Here is an 18,591-nt window from a genome sequence, read left to right as displayed (position 1 = left end):
CTTCTTCATAAGCATTGCATGTACTCTACATTTTGTAGAGAGTAATTATAGATATGATAATACTGGAAGGGATAGAGGATAATGAAGATAAGATGCAGATTGATGCTACATAATGAACTACCAATCCCTGGAAGTACAAGCGTTACAAGACAAAATGTACTGACAAGAGCAATGGGCTACACTTCTGCACTGCCATTGTCTGTGTATTCTACTTGTTGGTAAGATTAAATATAGATCTGATCTTTTTTAGTAAATGGTGGGCGAGGGAGATAAGATGCAGAATGCTAGAAAATGAACCAATCCCTCTTCCCACAATACAAGAGTGTTTTGAACACTGGTGTACTGTACAAAACATTCTTATATTATGGGACAGAGGGAGTAGCTGTTAATGTAAGTACAGTGATAGACCATGTTCAGTCCTTACAAGAGGACTGCAGAGCTAAACCTCTTCAAAAGCATTGGGTTGATTCTAAATTTATGTAAGAGTCCATACGGATCTTATAATGTCCACCAAATGGACGATTACGAGGCTAACATGTGCAGTGCTGCTACATAATCAAACAGCTATGAAAGTAAGTATGGTCATACAGGGCAAGAAGTACTCACAAGAGCAATGCAGTGTGCAGTATAGTTGCGAGATTTTGTGGTCCCTTGAGAACGAATTTTCTTCTGCTAACAGTTGTCGTACAAGTGAGACATTAAGGCAAATGCAGAAATGTAGTTCAAATTGTGATGTGATATCATAGACAGTACCTTACGCTGCAGCGGAGACCAATGTGTAACAAGATTATTCGAGTCACCGTCGGATAAATGTAGCACCGGAGACCTTACAGAAAATTCGTTCAGAGGCTTGCCATTGAAGTGCGCTTACCTCAGGTAGGAACGATACTTCATCAACGAGTGCTTAAAAAGCGCAACCAACCCTTGCTCGTCATGACAATCCAGTTTGCTCCTCGCCTATTTAAAAGAATGCAATCTTGTGTCTTCTGTCAGCAGAAACATATGCAGTAATGACCATGAATAACATTACTAAATTACTTACGTGTAAGTTGCGGAGGAAGACTGGAAATTGTTTTGTGTCTACGGTATAATCTTTCCATGAAGGAAAGATGCGCACAAAGTTCCTAACAACAACATAAGCTTCGTCTTCTAAACTGGGAAGAAATGGAACAGGGGTCCTATTTGCTGCAATTGGGGCTCTCTCTGGTTCGAAAAGGGATTTGGCAACTGGATTTGGTGTACTCTTTGCTGGAATGGGGGTTTTGTGTCGTAGAGTTGGTGCTATGTCAACTGGCATAATCATACTGTTTGCAGTTGGGGTCTGCTGAGTTAGGGCATCAGAAATGACCAGTGTAGTAGGGCTAGAGTCTGCTAGAGTTGTGGTATTTTGTGGGTCAGGTGATATTGCAACTACATCTAATGGGCTATTTGATTTATCAAGTGCCACTACCTTTTCCAAATACTTTGCTTGTGCTCCTCCATGATCAGCAATCGCCCTCTTCCTTTTGAACGTCTGATACAAAAGAACAGCATTTGAATGGATAAATGTGGTATGATGACAGATGGAATACGTAGTGAAAATGGATAGGCAGGGCGTATTCACATACACGATGTGTAAACTAAGCTAATGGCAGTTCAACAAAGTAGAAGCAATGCAAAGCATTAGTTGCAAGATATGTGCGAGAAATGTAACCTTGAAAAGTTAGAGCAAGTACCTTGATGGGTGAATAAGATAGGGCATCTTCCTCTGACTCCTCCACTAGGGAGCTACATTGACTTAGGTCTCCCTCTAGCTCAAAATCACTGTTGGGATCATATTCTGAGCATGAATCTGTAGGTGGAGAGCGTTTGCATTGCATTGCATCCAGACTTGATTTCAGTCCCTTAATGCCAAGTTTGACAGCCATGGCATTGTTCTGCTTTATTCTTTTCATGCGCGCAAGATCATAATCATTATGATGTTGTTCAGAATCTGAGATTCATGAAAACATAAAAAGTAGTCAGATTATCTATGGAATGCATTGCGGATTCAACTCGGAGAGTGTCTCCCTATAAACCCCTGCATATGCAAAGTTCACCTCCCCAACCGTGCTGACCAGACCACACACAGAGATACACACCCGAGCGGCGAACATGCATTTTCGAAACGAATTTAGGAACATTTAGCTGACCAATTAAACAACTCTATTTTAATAATATCAGATTCGTATTTGAACAACTAAGCTTGTTTAGCTTGACGGGTGGAGCAGTGTTATTATGACACGAAGCACGTATTCTAATCGTATAGTGATCATAAAAGGGGGAAACTCTAAACATATTTTTTTAGCAAAAGAGGGTTTCCCCTCTGATTTCTATTAAAGAAACCACCACGGAACCAACATGATCAATTAAACTCTAAGCATGATCAATTAAAGCGTATTATGGTTGTGCCATGGCAGATTTGAAGCTGCAAACCGGAGAAATGATATTTAGCATCCATTGTTTGCTTTGAACTAAGAACTAAATTTTAAGAGCTGAAAATAAAGTAGAGTAACCAAGTTAAGATCTATTTTCTGGTTGAGATCAAAAAGTTGAGGAGATATGAAGTACCACCTCTCTTGCGGCACCGTGTAGGCATCGGGGGTGCGATGGCTGTCGGTGGCGTTGACGGGTGCATCGGGGGATAAGTCCCATTGTGGTGGAAGAGAAGGTCGTGTGAGCGGCCCCGGCAAAGAGGACGACGACGCCGATGAAGCGAGAGGACGCGATGCAAGGCTATTGGTCCGTCGCCGTGGATGAGAAACGTCCATCTCTAGCAGTGGACGACGTGGTCTTGGTAGGCGCTCCGGCATGGTGGAGGACGGTGGCGATGGATGTGGTGGAGGACGGCGATGATGGATGGGGTGGCGGACGGAGGCTGGTGTGGGATGGGGAGTTCTAGCGCGGATGGTGTATGAATGGGAAAATGGAGGGAGAGGTACGAGGAACCATGTTTTTGGGACGTGCCTGTCTAAAATATGGGAAAGTTACGAACTTAGTCCCCATTTAAAATTTGGACGTCTCGTCGGTTGGGGATAGGATGGTAATCTCGCATCTCCCAAATATTTGCCGGTAACTATTTCGGGCGAGGAGAGGGTGTTTTGCCGCCCAGAGTTGGCGCCCACGGTGTATGAACGGGGCTGACAAGTAGGGCGGTTGTGTCACGTCTGATGGAAGTTACACATCTGCCCCTATTTAAAATATTAGCCTACATTGATTTCGGACGAGGAGAGTTTGTTTTGCCGCCCACCGTGTATGAATGGGGAATGGAGGGCGAAACAGAGGTCTTTCGGACGAGCTTGAATCAAATGAGTTTTGCCGCCCATGTTTGACGCCCACCGTGTCGGAATGGGCTCAGAGGCGGTCGTGTCACGTCTAATTGAAGTTACTAACCTACCCCTATTTAGAGCAGTGGAAATGGCCGATGGATTGTCCATGTAATGGGTAGACAGTAATTTCCATCTCTCAAACACTTGGCTTCGGGCAGCCGACGTGGGAGTGGACATTTTGCTGCTTCTTTCGAATTTTGGGACAATAAGCATCCACGTTTACCCTGGCAACTAAATTTGAATCCATTTTGTATTCCTATATGAATCTTTATAAATCATTCTATGTGTTTTTATATATCTTCAAAAGGATGACAAAGATGTATTCCACTGTCATATATGAATATGGTTTACAAATGCCAATACTCAAATTCAGAAACTAGAATCCAGTTTAAGGTGAATTCGAATATTTGGAACACTTCATGTCCAACTCAAATGTCACACGCATCATAATGTGTACTCCCATTTAGATATGTACACAAGCGATGTATCAAGATTCAAATACCGAGTCAATCAACCAAGAATGTACGGAACTAAAAGACATATAAACACTTATAGAGTATATGGATCAATAATATCAACTAACATACATAAGCCAGGCCGCTGTACTTTTTTTGGCTACAACAGCATCCTTTTTTTAGCCAGCATCTTGGCCCTTTCCGATGCGTGCCACCTATGGTCCATCTATACTACTATTGCTGAATGCACATTCAGCCCGATTGGCATATTTGTAGGTCTGGCACAGCAATCCGAAATGTCTCCGAGTCTTATCAATTAATACAGACTTGTGCTCAAATAAAATTACAAACCAAAAAACAAGAAAAAACAATTATTACATGATCTCTAAAACAAATGGTTTGATTGATTACATGAACAGACAACACAAAGGTTATTCAACTATGGAAAGAACATTTCACCTATGATTTACCAAGTAGAAATTTTATTTCCTTTTTTCCTTCACGAACAGAGTAGATTCAAGGCATGGTTTGAGAAAGGTGGGAGTAGTAAGAAGGGAAATAAAGATGGAAAGCCAAAAAGGGCCCAAAAAGGTAACAAAAACAGATGCAAGTTGTGCCAGGAACTTGGGCACAGAGTGGGATATGTCAAATGCTGTCACACTCCTGATAAGCCAAAGTATGTTCTTGTTTATTTATCTGTGTTTTGATTTGGTGCTTTTTTCCAATTACTATATCTATAACATTTTCCCAATGGCCAGGAGGAAGCGAGCAAGTCAGCCCCTTGTTGTTGAACAGTGTTGGCCAACAAAAAAAGTAAGAGTCAATGGCGGTAGAAAGAAGAGAAGTGTGCCTCAACATGAGCAGAGTGAAGAAAATCCTGCTGCAGTCAACATTCAGACTGAAGAAACTGCTCTCGAGATTGAAACTGAACCTGAGCGTGTCGAGGTTCAGATTGAAGAAACTTCTCTCGAGGTTGAAACTGAACCTGAGCGTGTCAAGGTTCAGACTGAAGAAATCCATGTTGAGGTACACACCGAAGAAACTGAAACTGCTGTCAACATTGAGACTGAAGACACTGATCACGAGGGTGTTGGCGAGGTGTTGAAAAGACCAGTGAAAAAAACCAAGATGATCAGTGAACTTGTGTGTGTAGTTGAACCAAAAACAAGAAGTGGTAAGGCGAAGAAGGGCACGCAACGTGGTAGGAAGAGGTAGAACAGAGAACAGTTTTGAAATTTGGGGCATGTAATAATATTTGTAACTTGGTGCGTACTGGTAGTCACTATGTATCCCGTATTTCTATTCGAACTTGTTTGTTGGTACCTTGTCTAAACCATCCAAATAAAATTAAAATTTAAAATCAAATTTGGGCTCAAATTTGAATTAGGGATGGGGTATTGATGTTTTAATGCTATCTAAAGTACATCAACTGAAATATGTTTGTTTGTTGATCATTCCCAGCCCTTTTGGTAAGTTGAACTCATAGTCATGAAAAGTGTGTCTCAAATGACCTTCAAAGGTAGGGTAAACGGCCTCATATTTAAGCAAGTTTTTTTGCACCTTGTCTAAACCAGACAAATAATTTTTCCACACATCTATTCTATATAGTGTAAATCTAAAGTCTCACTATTTATTGAATTAATTTTCTATTATTTTCTTTTTTTTTTGTAAAAACAAGGTTTAATAGAAAATTATATATAAAACAAGTTTAAAAACATGAAAATGAGAAAAGTAAGTTAGGATCTTTCTTAGTCAATCCAAAATGAAGTTTTGGTGAGGTTTTCACACTTTTCATTTTCAAAACCCCACCTATACTCTCGGGTGCCCACTACTCTCTCCCTTGAACTCCATACTACATTGTTCGAGGAATGACAATTTTGTGAAGGATTTTTCGTAAAAATGTATGTAAATCATATTTACTTTTTTTCTCGTTACTATACGACATAATAAGACTATGTGCGCAAGTTTTATATTTTTTTGATTTTTTTTTTTGAATTAGTTATGCTCAACCCTAATCAGCCAAAACCCCTCAAAACCCCTATCAAAACCCCTCAAAACCCCGCACACTACTGGGTCGTCGATCGTTGTGCGTGGACGGTTGAGATCAGGCACTAGGGTTAGGTACAGTGTATATCGATCCGCATGAGACGCCCTGATTGGTTGAATTGGTGGGGTTTGGATCAGCCTCTCTCGTTGGGGCATCAGGACCGTTCATTTGAATCCAACGACAAGAGTTGACGCGATGCATGGACCAACCCTACGCAGTGCCCATTCCCATCGTTGCATGCGTGCCCGTGCCCACCCGCAGCATGCATGCTCACCCACAGAACTGCGCCCATGCTTGCATGCAGGCCCGCTTGCATGCATGGCCTCGACGTAGCCCTGCTCCACCACCCCTACGCAGTAAGCTGTCGCATGCCTACCATTACAACCGATGCATCGTCGCATCAAAGCATGCACCCGGCCACAATGCAGCAGCCCGATGAAGACAACCAAAAAGCCAACGCTGCATGGCGTGCTGTACATGGCGTGCTCCTCTTTGAGGACGCAAAACTGGCATGGGGTATCGATGTGGGTATCGATGCAGTTCAAATGGCGTGCTGCCCGTTACAAGATGGGCAAATGAAGGCGTCCATTATTGTCACGTCTCCCTCTAGCCAGGCACTAGCAAGATGTGCAAATTAATGGGCTACGTCATGAATGCACGGGCGGCACACGCAGAGAACCCGAGGCAGGCGTGTCCCCTTGACCCACGACAGCACAGACGCGTGCGTGAACCCGTCCCCCTTGACCCGCGACCGGTGGCACAGAAGGATCGCAGCCTATTTCCCACGCTCGTGTACACACTTTCATGGGGCGCCACCAAACGCCGCCCGCCCATTAATTCGCCCGCCCATCTTCACCGGTGAAACCACGTCGCACTTGGGCTATTTAAGCCGGGCACTATCGTCTTCCTCTCCCTCCTCATCCACACCCCATCCTCTGCCTCCTCTGCCCTCCTTCTTCCTTCTTCTCCATCAAATCCGATCGAGCCCTCGAGCCACCCCGCCACCATGCAGTACACTGGCCCCACCTACCGCTTCCCCCCAACCACGCCGGAAAGGCTCTACCCGGCCAGAGTGTATGTCGAGAGAACCCTTAGGGTTTGGCGATCTCGAGGTGGAGGGGCGCAAGGGAGTTAACGGAGTTCTTCCTTGCGGCCGGCTTCCGCCACCTCCCCCGCGGCTCTCCTTGGATGTACCATGTTGAGGAGGTCAACCACAACGGCGTTGTGGTTGGGCTCCTCGCCACTTTCACTAACCGTTTCGATGCTTTCCATCTCCTCGGGCGAGCGTTTTGGGTAGGTTGTGAGTTCATAGCTTTCACAACCTACAATATCTTCACCGACTTCAACGGCATCTTCCCCAACAACGGCGTGATGCACACGCTCCCGTACCCCATCAACAACAGGGAGGGGGAGGAGTGAAGGGCGGCGCCCGGAGGAGCGAGGGCGCCCGAGGAGCGAGGTGGCCTCGCAGGAGGAGGAGGAGAAGAACCCGAAGAACCCGCGTTTGGTGCCCCCCTATCTATCTAGCTTAGATCTATCATATTAGTTTTTTTTAAGTTGTAATAGTTATGCTACTATTATTAAGTTTTATTAGTACTTTAAGTTGTAAGGCTATCATGCCCCGTGGAACTATGAGTATGCTACTATATAACCATTGGGTATGCTTCTATATAATCGTTATGCTTCTATATAATCATTGGGTATGCTACTATATATATTGTGTGTTTTGTGCTATTATTTGTGGATTGCTAGGGGTTGTTTTTGCTTATTATTGGTGTATTGCTATGGGTTGCTACGGGCCCGGGTTTCTACACCCCAATCACCACACACAACATCTTCAAAATATTGGCCAAACCATGGGCGCCCCCAAACCATGGACATGCAACTAGGAGCCCCATGCAAGCATGCAACTCATTTAGTTCATGGAACAGTAGACATGCATAAAAACAATTAACATTTAGCTTTAGTGCATCAAAAAATGATCCATCACAAAATTTAGTGCAAGAAAAAGGCAAAATAAAAGGACAAGTAACATTTTATTGGGCCCCATTTTATTTGCCGAAGTTAGAGGTGGGCTGGTGCCCCTACGCGGGTGGGCTGGTCTTGGGCATGGTTATTTTCTCAGGGCCCATTTTCTCACGGCCCAACATCTATTCGGCAGCCCAGTTTTGTTTTTTTACTAGAAACTGAATTTGGGTGTGTACTCTGTTAACTGAAGAACAAAAACAGAGGAAACAGAGCATGAACACTGAATAGGGCCCCTGAGAATATCATTACAATAATTCAAGCAAGTTTTGCTTCACACTAATTCAAATTCATCTAACAAATGGTCCCTGGCTAACTCAAACTACTGGGCACCCCTGAAACTAGTTGACACACTAACTGAAACTCTAACAAATTCTAGCGATTGATGAACATCAAGTAAAATAAACCCATAGCAATGACACAACCATAAAATGCTCCAGCCATCATATTTGCTTGCTGCTTCAAATCGATCAGATGCTTTAGTTGCTTGCCAATTTTCTTCAATTCACACTTCAGTTCTGCACTGTGCATCATCGGATCGGCTCTGTCTGCCAAATTGGGGGCTTGTTCCACGGCAAGCTGCCCCCCAAAATTGAGTTCTTGGGTTCCGGTTGATCCCTCCAATTTCAACCTTTCAACATAGTCATTGAGCCACTCAAAATGCCCACATTTCTTCAGAACCTGAAAAACAGTGCACCGGAGGCGCATGAATCCTAGATCCACCGCCCTAATTCGAGGAAAAAAGAAAGAAATCGGGAGAAAGGAGACCATAGGATTGGTCAAGAACACAGATCTAGCCTGCCCCGGCTGTGGCTTGCTCAAGCATTTCACAAACTCGCGCCCACGGTTGCCATTTTCTTCCCTCACACAAGTCAAACGCTTCAGAGGCTCCATGCGCGGGCAATCGGGGCATTTTGTCAACGGCAGTGGACCATACTGCGTCCATGATTGGCGGGAGGCTGAAGTCGAGCTAGACATCACTCGCCGGCGGCGCGCTTCGTTGCCGGAGCAGAGGAAGAAGAAGGTGGGAAAGGAAAGGGGCAGGGCAAGCAATGGAGGGCGGGAGGGGGGGTGGGGTGGGCTGGCTCGGGGCATGCTTGCGTGGATAAGTTGTGGGTCCCACCCGCATGCTAGCACGGGCATGCTTGCGTGGATAAGTTGTGGGTCCCACCCGCATGCGAGTAACTTCTAGGTCCCGCGTGTCATAACTCGAATCGCTAACCCCTCGTGTTTTTCATTTCATGGTTAAACAGAGCCATGTCGCATTGGAGCTATTGTTTGCTTCTAAAACGTCGCATCGCAGCCATTCATTCCAACAACGTCGCACTCCTTCCAATTCGCATGAAAAACGTCACACAGGAGCTACTGGCCCGGTCTAAAACACAACTACTGCGCCACAATAATAGGTTAAACCATGGTTCCGGAAATCACAAACTTAAACTAGGCAAGGAAGGCCATCTGCTGCGCAAGTGCACAACGTCGAAACAGGCCCAGCATGAATTCCTGTCCTGCAACAGATGGATCAACCACCCGGGCTCCTTGAGCCTGGGCCAGCCATACGCCTCCGGTTTGCTTAATTTTCTCCTTGTCCTCTGAATTGTACTTCTTGGCATCACGCACCATCCGCTTGATCTCCTCCACGCTCAGCCGCCCCTTGTCACTGGTGACAGTGATGTTCCTCTTCTTGCCCGTACCCATGTCCTCCGCCGTTACCTTCAGAATGTTATCTGCATCAATTTCAAAGGTAACGTTGATCTTTGGCTCGCCGCTGGGTGCTCGGGGGATGCCACTGAGAGTGAACTTGCCGAGGAGGATGTTGTCCTTTGTCTCCGAGCCCTCTCCCTGGTACACCTGAATGAGTACACTGGTCTGGTTGTCGGAGCAAGTCGTGTAGATGTCCTCTTTCTTGACCGGGATGGTAGTTGTCCTTGGGATAAGCACGCTCATGAAACCACCTTTCGTCTCCACGCCAAGTGAGAGCGGTGTGACCTCGAGCAGGACTACATCCCGGACATCCTTACATCCCTCGCCGTTAAGGAGCGCGGCCTGTACAGCGGCACCGTAGGCGACGGCCTCATCGGGGTTGATACTAGTGCAGAGCTCTTTCCCGTCGAAGAAGTGCCGGATCAGCTCTTGCAGTTTTGGGATCCTGGAAGAGCCTCCCACGAGCACGACGTCGTCGATCATAGAATTGTCCATCTTGGCGTCGCTCAGGCACTTCTCCACATGAACAATGCACTTGCGGAAGAGGTCCATGTTGAGCTCCTCGAACTTTGTCCGGGTGATGACCCCATAGAAGTCGATGCCATCATGAAGTGAGTCGATCTCAATGGTTGCCTGTGATGCACTGGACAGGATTCTCATGGCCTTCTCGCAGGCCGTCCTGAGCCGGCGAAGCGCCTTTTGGTTTTTCCTGATGTCATTCTTCTTGTACTTCTTAAGAAACTCTCTCGCAAAGTGTTTCACCATGAGGGTGTTGAAATCCTCCCCGCCGAGGTGGGTGTCACCAGCTGCGGCCATGACTTCAAAAATACCCATGTCAATGTCGGCACCCGGATCAACTTTGACAATGGATATGTCCAAGGTACCGCCACCAAGATCAAACACAAGCACAGTCTTGACATCGTCACTGGGCGACATCTTGCCCAAACCATAGGCAAGGGCTGCGGCAGAGGGTTCGTTGATGACGCGCATGACATTGAGGCCGGCAATGGTGCCGGCATCAATGGTGGCCTGGCGCTGTGAGTCAGTGAAATAGACAGGGACAGTAATGACCGCATTCCACCTTGGTGCCGAGGAAAGCCTCGGCGGTCTCCCGCATCTTGCCTAGAACCATTGCCGAGATCTCCTCGGCCTCAAACTGCTTATCCTCGTCCATGTACTGCACAACGATTACCGGCCGGTCACTGGGACCTGACACAACTTTGAATGGCCACGTGCACGTCTTGATGTCTCCTTGCACAGATGCATCGCTGAAATGCCGGCCAATAAGTCGCTTCACATCTGAATTGAAGAAGGATTCATTGTGTATTAGACATGTATATTTTTTGTGGCAAGGATAGACATGCAAACATTCAGAAGGAACAAAAAATAGGAATATACATGCAAATTTTATTTTATTTTTGACTGTGAGCAAGTCACTATGCAGATTAAGTTACAAATCGCATACACACACACCACCCATGCATCTTCCATGCAATGCTAGCTTGCACCAGCATACAATGACATCAATGATAAGAAAGGGCTTGCTTAACCAAAACTGAACAAATGTATTTCCTAAAAAAGTAGTACCACCAGAATCAGGTACAACTTTTTAAATTTTGGGAAAAGATTTATTTTATTATTTTATCATCTTGAGAGAAAAAACTAATCAAGAAAATTCTTGGGAGAAGAAATTGAATTAATCGCATGGAAAGTGGGAACGCCATCACAAAAAGATACAAAGTTAACCGTCGCTGAAACTTTTCGTCGAACTCATACGCAGGAATAGAACTGCTCCCAAAAAAAGAGTCAGAGATCTGGAAGCAGGTGGCAGCAGCTCCCCGCAAAAGAGAAAAGAGATCTGGCACTGGACTAATCATCTGGTAGCCGAAGAGAATAAGGCCTCCTTTGGTTCATAGGATAGAAATGTTGTAGGAATAGGAAAATCATAGGAAGTGAGATGACATGCATCTCAATTCCTATAGAGAAAAAGATATCATTTGATACATAGGATAGGAATTTTTCCATTGAGTCTTAGCTAATGTTTTTTTTCCTCCAAAATGTGAAGGATTGATTCCTATCCTACATAGGAATAGGAATTCATTCCTACAAACCAAAGGGCCTCAAAGAAAATTTTCCTATGCAAATTCTATCCTATAGAAATCCTATAACATTCCTACAAACCAAGCTATTAGCATAAATCAAGGAGTAGCTAGGGTAAGATGTATGATCTCACCGAAGATGGTGTTGACGGGGTTCATGGCAGCCTGGTTCACAGCCGCGTCGCCGATGAGCCTCCATGCGTCGGTGAAGGCAACGCAGGACGGCGTGGTGAAGTTACCCTGGTCATTGGCGATGACCTCCACGCGGTTGTGTGACTTCCGCCATATGGCCATGCAGGAGTAGGTCGTCCGGAGGTCGATGCCGATCGCTGGTCCTTCATCGCACTCCGTGGCCCCAATCTCCACGGGGTAGAGCGGAAGAGGCAGTGGGATGAAGTGTGAAGAAGCAGCACTAAGAAAGAGGGGTGCGATCTGATTGGGAAGCCAAGGAGGTGGATGGCATTTATAAGGCAGAGGAATGCGAGCGGGCGTGCCGTTGCCTGCTGTGTGAAATCAAACAGGTTACGGTAGATAACTCAAAGGGTGTGTCTAAGACTCATCTAGATGTGACATAACTATGTCACATCTAAGTGTGACATCAGCACACATCATCAAACAAATAACCCTGTAAGGAAACAAACAAGTATTCTCTCTATGAAAATTATGTCCAGAACTAAAAGATCATTTTATATGTGAACTCTGAAATCGACTTTTAAGGCAAAAAAAGCATAGACTTCTTTACATACAGTACAGTACTGTCTATGAGAGTAGGTGCTGGATTCAAAAAATGTAAGATTAAGTATTCAAAAAGGGTCCCAAAAAACTTTACAAAACTTACATATCCTACCCAATTTACATGAAGTACTATATACTGAAATTCATGTTTCTATTTTTTTGACAAATACATGGCCTATATATAACAGTCAAAAGTATTCTTAGATTTTCCAGGGAGAGCTGTTGCGGAAAAAGAGAAGGAAAACATGTATAATTCAGTGTTCGAATGCACAAAAATTTCATTCATTTTTACTTCTACAACCTAATCCTGCCTAAAAAGCAATGAAAAAAAATCGTACATATGTTTTTCCTTGGTTCTAGACTAACAAAGCAACCGGTCTAGTGTTTGTGCAACCCAATTACATTTCACAGCATGGAATAAACAAATGACATAATATCGTCAGTAAAAACAGGACTCTCAACACACACACACACTCCTAGTTGCAAGTCGATGCTCAGCTTGCAATTGGAGACTCTCGACAAACACACACACTCCTAGTTGCAAGTCGATGCTGGGCTTGCAATTTGGGACTCTTGACAAATACACACAATCCCTAGTTGTGAGTCAATGGTTGACATGCAACTGGGGACCCTCGACAAACACACACATACCCTAGTTGCGAGTCAATGGTTGACATGCGACTGGGGACCCTCGACAAACACACACACACCCCCTAGTTGCGAGTCGATGGTCGGCTTGCAACTGGGCACCATCGACAAAAACACATCCCCCTAGTTGCGAGTCAATGGTCAGCTTGCAACTTGGGACCCTTGACAAACACATACACGTCCCTAGTTGCGAGTCGACGGTTGACATGCAACTGGGGACCCTCGACAAATACACGCACCCCCTAGTTGTGATAGTCGGATTGCAACTGGGGACCCTCGACAAACACACACATACCCTAGTTGCGAGTCGGTGGTTGACATGCAAATGGGGACCCTTGACAAACACAAGCACTCTTAGTTGCGAATCGATGGTCGGCATGCAACTTGGCGCCGTTGACAAACACACACAACCCCCCTAGTTACCAGTCGATGGTTGACTTGTAAACTGGGGGCTCCGACAAAGACACACACCCTCCCCTAGTTGCGAGTCGATGGTCAACATGCAACTGGGACCCTCGAAAAACATACACTCCCCTACTTGCAAGTCGATGGTTGACATGCAAGTAGGGACCATCGACAAACACAAACACCCTTAGTTGCGAGTCGATGGTCGGCTTGCAACCGTGGGGCCGTCGACAAACAAACACACCCCCTAGTTGTGAGTCGATGGTCGACATGCAACTAAGGACCCTCGACAAACAAACATTGACAACCGGGGACCACGAAAAACATGCACACCCTTAGTTGCGAGTTGATGATTGACAAGCAACTGGGGATCATGATAAACGCAGACACCCTTGGCTGCGAGTTAATGGTTGACTTGCAACTGGGCATGTAGAAACACACTTCTCCACCCCCTCCCACCTAGTTGTGAGTCGATGGTCAACATGCAACTATGGACCCTCGACAAACACACACACTTCCCTAGTTGCAAGTCGATGGTTGGCTTGAAACTGGGGACTCTCGACAAACACACACATCCTCTTGGTTGCAAGTCGACGGTCGTCTTGCAACCAAGGGCCCCGAAAAACACACACATCCCTAGTTGCGAGTCATTGGTCGACATGCAACTGCGGACCCTCAACAAAACACACACACCCTAGTTGCGAGTCGGTAGTCGGCTTGCAATTGGGAACCCTCGACACACACACACACACACACACACACACACACACACTTAGTTGCGAGTCGATGGTTGGCTTGCAACCGAGGACCCTCGACAAACACAAACACCCCCTAATTGCGAGTCGATGGTCGGCTTGCAACTGGGGACCCTCGACAAACACACAAAAAATACCCCTTAGTTGCGAGTCTATGGTTGGCTTGCAACTGAGGACCCTCCACACACACACACACACACACACACACACACACACACACACCTAGTTGCGAGTCGATGGTCGGCTTGCAACTGGGCTCCATCGACAAAACACCCTTTAGTTGTGAGTCGATGGTCGACTTGCAACTGGGCACCATCGACAAACACACACACCCCTAGTTGCGAGTCGATGGTCTGCTTGCAAGTGGGGACTCTCGACAAACACACACAAAACACACCTTAGTTGCGACTCTATGGTTTGGCTTGCAACTGAGGACCCTCGACAAACAAACAAACACACACACACACACACACACACAAACACACACGCACACACACACACACACACACTAGTTGCGAGTCGATGGTCGGCTTGCAACTAGGCACCATCGACAAACACACCCCCTAATTGCGAGTCGATGGTCGGCTTGCAACTTGGGACCCTCGACAAACACACACACACACCCCTAGTTGTGAGTCGATGGTTGACATGCAACTGGGGACCCTCAACAAACACAAACACTGCGAGTTGCGAATTGATGGTCGGCATGCAACTTGGTGTCGTCGACAAACAAAACACACACCCCTAGTTGCAAGTCGATGGTCGACATGCAACTAAGGACCCTCAACAAACACACATTGACAACTGGGGACCACGACAAACACACACGCTCTTAATTGCGAGTCGATGGTTGACTTGCAACTGCCCCCCTACAAACATACATCCCCCTTATTGCGAGTCGATGTTTGACTTGCAACTGGGCCCCTACAAACATACTTTCCCTAATTGTGAGTCGATGGTTGACTTGCAACTAGTGCAACTACAAAAAAGTACAACGCGTCCCAGTTGCGAGTCGATGGCTGACTTGCAACTGGGGCCGGTACAAACAAACGCCCCCTAGTTTCGAGTGGATGGTTGACTTGCAACTAGGGCAAGTACAAAAAAGCACGATGCGTCCTAGTTGCGAGTCGGTTGTTGACTTGCAATTGCCCCCTCTATAAACATATGTCCCTCCTAGTTGCAATTCGATCGTTGACTTGCAACTGGGCCCCTACAAACATATGTCCCCCTAGTTGCCAGTCGATGGTTGACATGCAACTGGGATCCCTACAAACATATGCCCCCTAGTTGCGAGTCCATTGTTGACTTGCAACTAGGGGCCCTACAAACATATGCCCCCCTAGTTGCGAGTCGATGGTTCACTTGCAACTGGCCACCCTACAAACAAACGCCTCTAGAAACATATGCCCCTATAGTTGCAAGTCGACGGTTGATTTGCAATTGCCCCCCCCCCCCCACCCCACCCCTACAAACATACGCCCCCATCTAGTGAACATGTAACTAGTCACACAAAGATTTACAAAAAAACATAAATTTTAAAAGTTAATTTATCTAGAAAACATAATTTATGTAAAGTTGTAAAAAAAAAAATAAGTTTGACAAAATTTCATGCATTTGAAGAAGTGTTCAATTTTTTCAAAAAAATGATGGATTCTATTTAGTGTTCGCACACTTCAAAAAATATCTTGTACAAAAAATGTTATGGATTAAAAGCGTAAAAGCAGAAGAAAAACAAAAAAGTAAATAAAAAGGAAAAAGATAGAAACATCAGGAAAAAATTCTCCCAAAAAAATAGAAAAAAATTGCAGCTCAAAATGACAGTGTTACCAGGGACACACAAATAAGAAAACAAAGGAAAGAGGAGGAATAAACAAAAGGAAATGGGCTAGCGCATAAATGGATAAGTCCATGCACAAAACATGTAGTAGGAAAAAAAATCATGACTGTAGAACATAGGGACAATCCCATGTGTGTAGACACGCAAAGATAACTCCAACAAAAAGTCAACAAATATTATGCCTGCATGACAAATATCTATTTGTGACTTTGAAAATATATTTTTTGGGATCTCGACTAGAAATGTTGTGCCTGCATGAAAAACACGGGCGCGCGTACACACACACACAAACACAAAAATTTTGAAAAAAAAATGAACAATGCCACTCGTAAAAGGAACACAAAAATCGAAATAAAATGATAAAAGTGTAAGAAAAGGCGGAATGTGAGAGTGAGAATATAGAGTGGTGGATGGGAGCAGAAGGCGCACGAGATTTAGGATTGACTCAATTTCTAATAAACAATCAAGATTTTTAAAATAAAAAGGCTCATGATAAACAAATGATAAAAAGGAAAAACAACACAAAAAGGCCCAGACCTGAACAAAAAGCAGAACAAAAGGCAGCGGGACACCATCGCATTTGAAAAAAAAACCATATGCCCACGAAGGCTGACCCACTGCGCGTGATAGGAAAAATAGCCAAGAGGGACACTAGCGACACGAGACACATCGACAACACAAACGAAAAGAATTTTGCACCAATCTTACAGCCTCTTATCATGTGGTGGACAAATTAGATGTGACATAACTAAAAAACATCTAGATGTGAGTTAGTCATTCCGTAACTCAAAGGCCAGGTTAAACTAGTTTCGTCGCTTTGTACTTGCATTTTAGACTCCACCACGGCACCACCAAGGCACCAACCATACAAAGTTCGAAATATTATCTCGGTCCCTTCCTTGCAAAGTTTTAAATAGCCGGTTATAGTGAGACGTGATTCTGTATCCCGGTAAATCCTATCGTCCTCGAGCATCACCGGTCACGTGTATACTCAATTTACTTTCAATTATCTATCGTGAGTTATATTTCGGTTATGTGATTGTTTGGTGCTTGCCTTAGTTCTCATTCGGTAGTTGTTTTTTGTGTTCTGTTCACTCATTATTATCTTTCTATTGCTGGGTTTTGAGAGATTCGAAGTGTTGGAAATATTAGCATTTTTCCGATTAGACTTACCCACGAGTAAACAGTAAGCATGGCATAAAAGATATGCATCTCATAGCTATACCTAAGCATACTAGCACGTACAGAACATAGAATCGAACCATCTATGAGCAGCACATATACGTCTAGCATAAGTACGAGTAAACGAGGGATGAACAGATCATACCCTTCGGTTGGCCAGGCCAACGCGGCGGCGGCAGCAGCAGCCTCGGCGTCGTCCATGGCCTTCTTCTTGGAGTCGGCGTCGTAGGCCATGGTGTCGATGCAGAGAAAGTAGTGGAAGCAGAGGCGAACGGAGTTGGGGACGGATCGTGAGTAGTCGCGTCGAGACGCTCCCCAAAAATCTTATTGCCGTTCTCCCGGGCAGGATCTCGAATGACAGGGTTCCGGAGGCACCTGCTCTCCCGACCAACCGTGCATGCGGTCGTCGGGATGGGATCGCCGGAGGCAGCACAGTGAGAGGAACAGTAGATGACGGCTAGGGTTGTACGGGAGGGAATGAGTGAACCGAACTAGGTTAATTCACTGGCCAAAGCCTTCTTATATGGTCCGTCAGGAAGAAAGTCGTGGGCCTTGACGAGGCCCACGACCGAGTCAGCCCACTCCCGGAAAGGGAGTCGTTGTTCCCGGCAAGGGTCGCACTCCTGGCAAGGGAGTCGACGAATACGCGGGTCCCGGCAAGGGTCGTACCCCCGGCAAGGGAGTCGACGAATCCCGGCAACGCAAGTCAGCCCACCGTCCAGCGTCTTGGACAGTGGCCCACATTTTAGCGACTCGTTAATTAATCCTTGATTAATTAATACATTCCTGAGCGGCAAAAATAAGCTTCGGCTCGGCTCATTCCCGCAACCCGCGGCGCGCGCGCGTCGTGACGAGGCGAGGCGGGCGGCGGAGGAGGAGGAGCGCGCGTGTACCACTCCTCTTCCCAAGCTCCCAATGGCAAGTGGTAGAGCAGCCCTTATAAAGCGGTCTCAACTCTCCTCAACTAGCAAGATGGGACTAAACTTCCCACCACCTGCCATCTCATACATGGGCCTCAAGATTAACCAGGGATTAGTGTTTTATATGGGCCTAAGCCCATCCATAATCCAACAATCCCCCACCAGATCTCGAGGCACATAAGTTTGCCAGCTGGTCCAAACAATGTTTGATATACCAGAATTTTCAGTGGAGACTGTTAAGTTGAACTTCCACCTAGAGCAACAGGATTAGACTTCTTCACAACTGAACAATGGACTATGCCTTGAATTGTCAGTTTGGCGTGCAGAAGTTTCGCCTATTGTCAGCTGATACGTGGCTGCCAAAGGCTAAACCCCACGGGTGGAGCTTATTAGCCATACTCCTTACCTTCTCATGAGCTTACTAGAGATTAC

General features: G+C 45.7%; 1 pseudogene; it reads right to left on the bottom strand.

The window, feature by feature from the left end:
* Nucleotides 1–9,314: 9,314 nt before the first annotated feature.
* On the bottom strand, nt 9,315–13,634 carry LOC123129732 (heat shock 70 kDa protein 18-like; annotated as a pseudogene).
* Between the last annotated feature and the right edge of the window lie 4,957 nt (nt 13,635–18,591).

The sequence above is a fragment of the Triticum aestivum genome, chromosome 6A (assembly GCF_018294505.1).
Source record: "Triticum aestivum cultivar Chinese Spring chromosome 6A, IWGSC CS RefSeq v2.1, whole genome shotgun sequence".
Taxonomy (NCBI): domain Eukaryota; kingdom Viridiplantae; phylum Streptophyta; class Magnoliopsida; order Poales; family Poaceae; genus Triticum; species Triticum aestivum.
The sequence above is the reverse complement of the archived record's forward strand: the minus strand, read 5'-3'. Positions and strand labels throughout refer to the sequence as shown.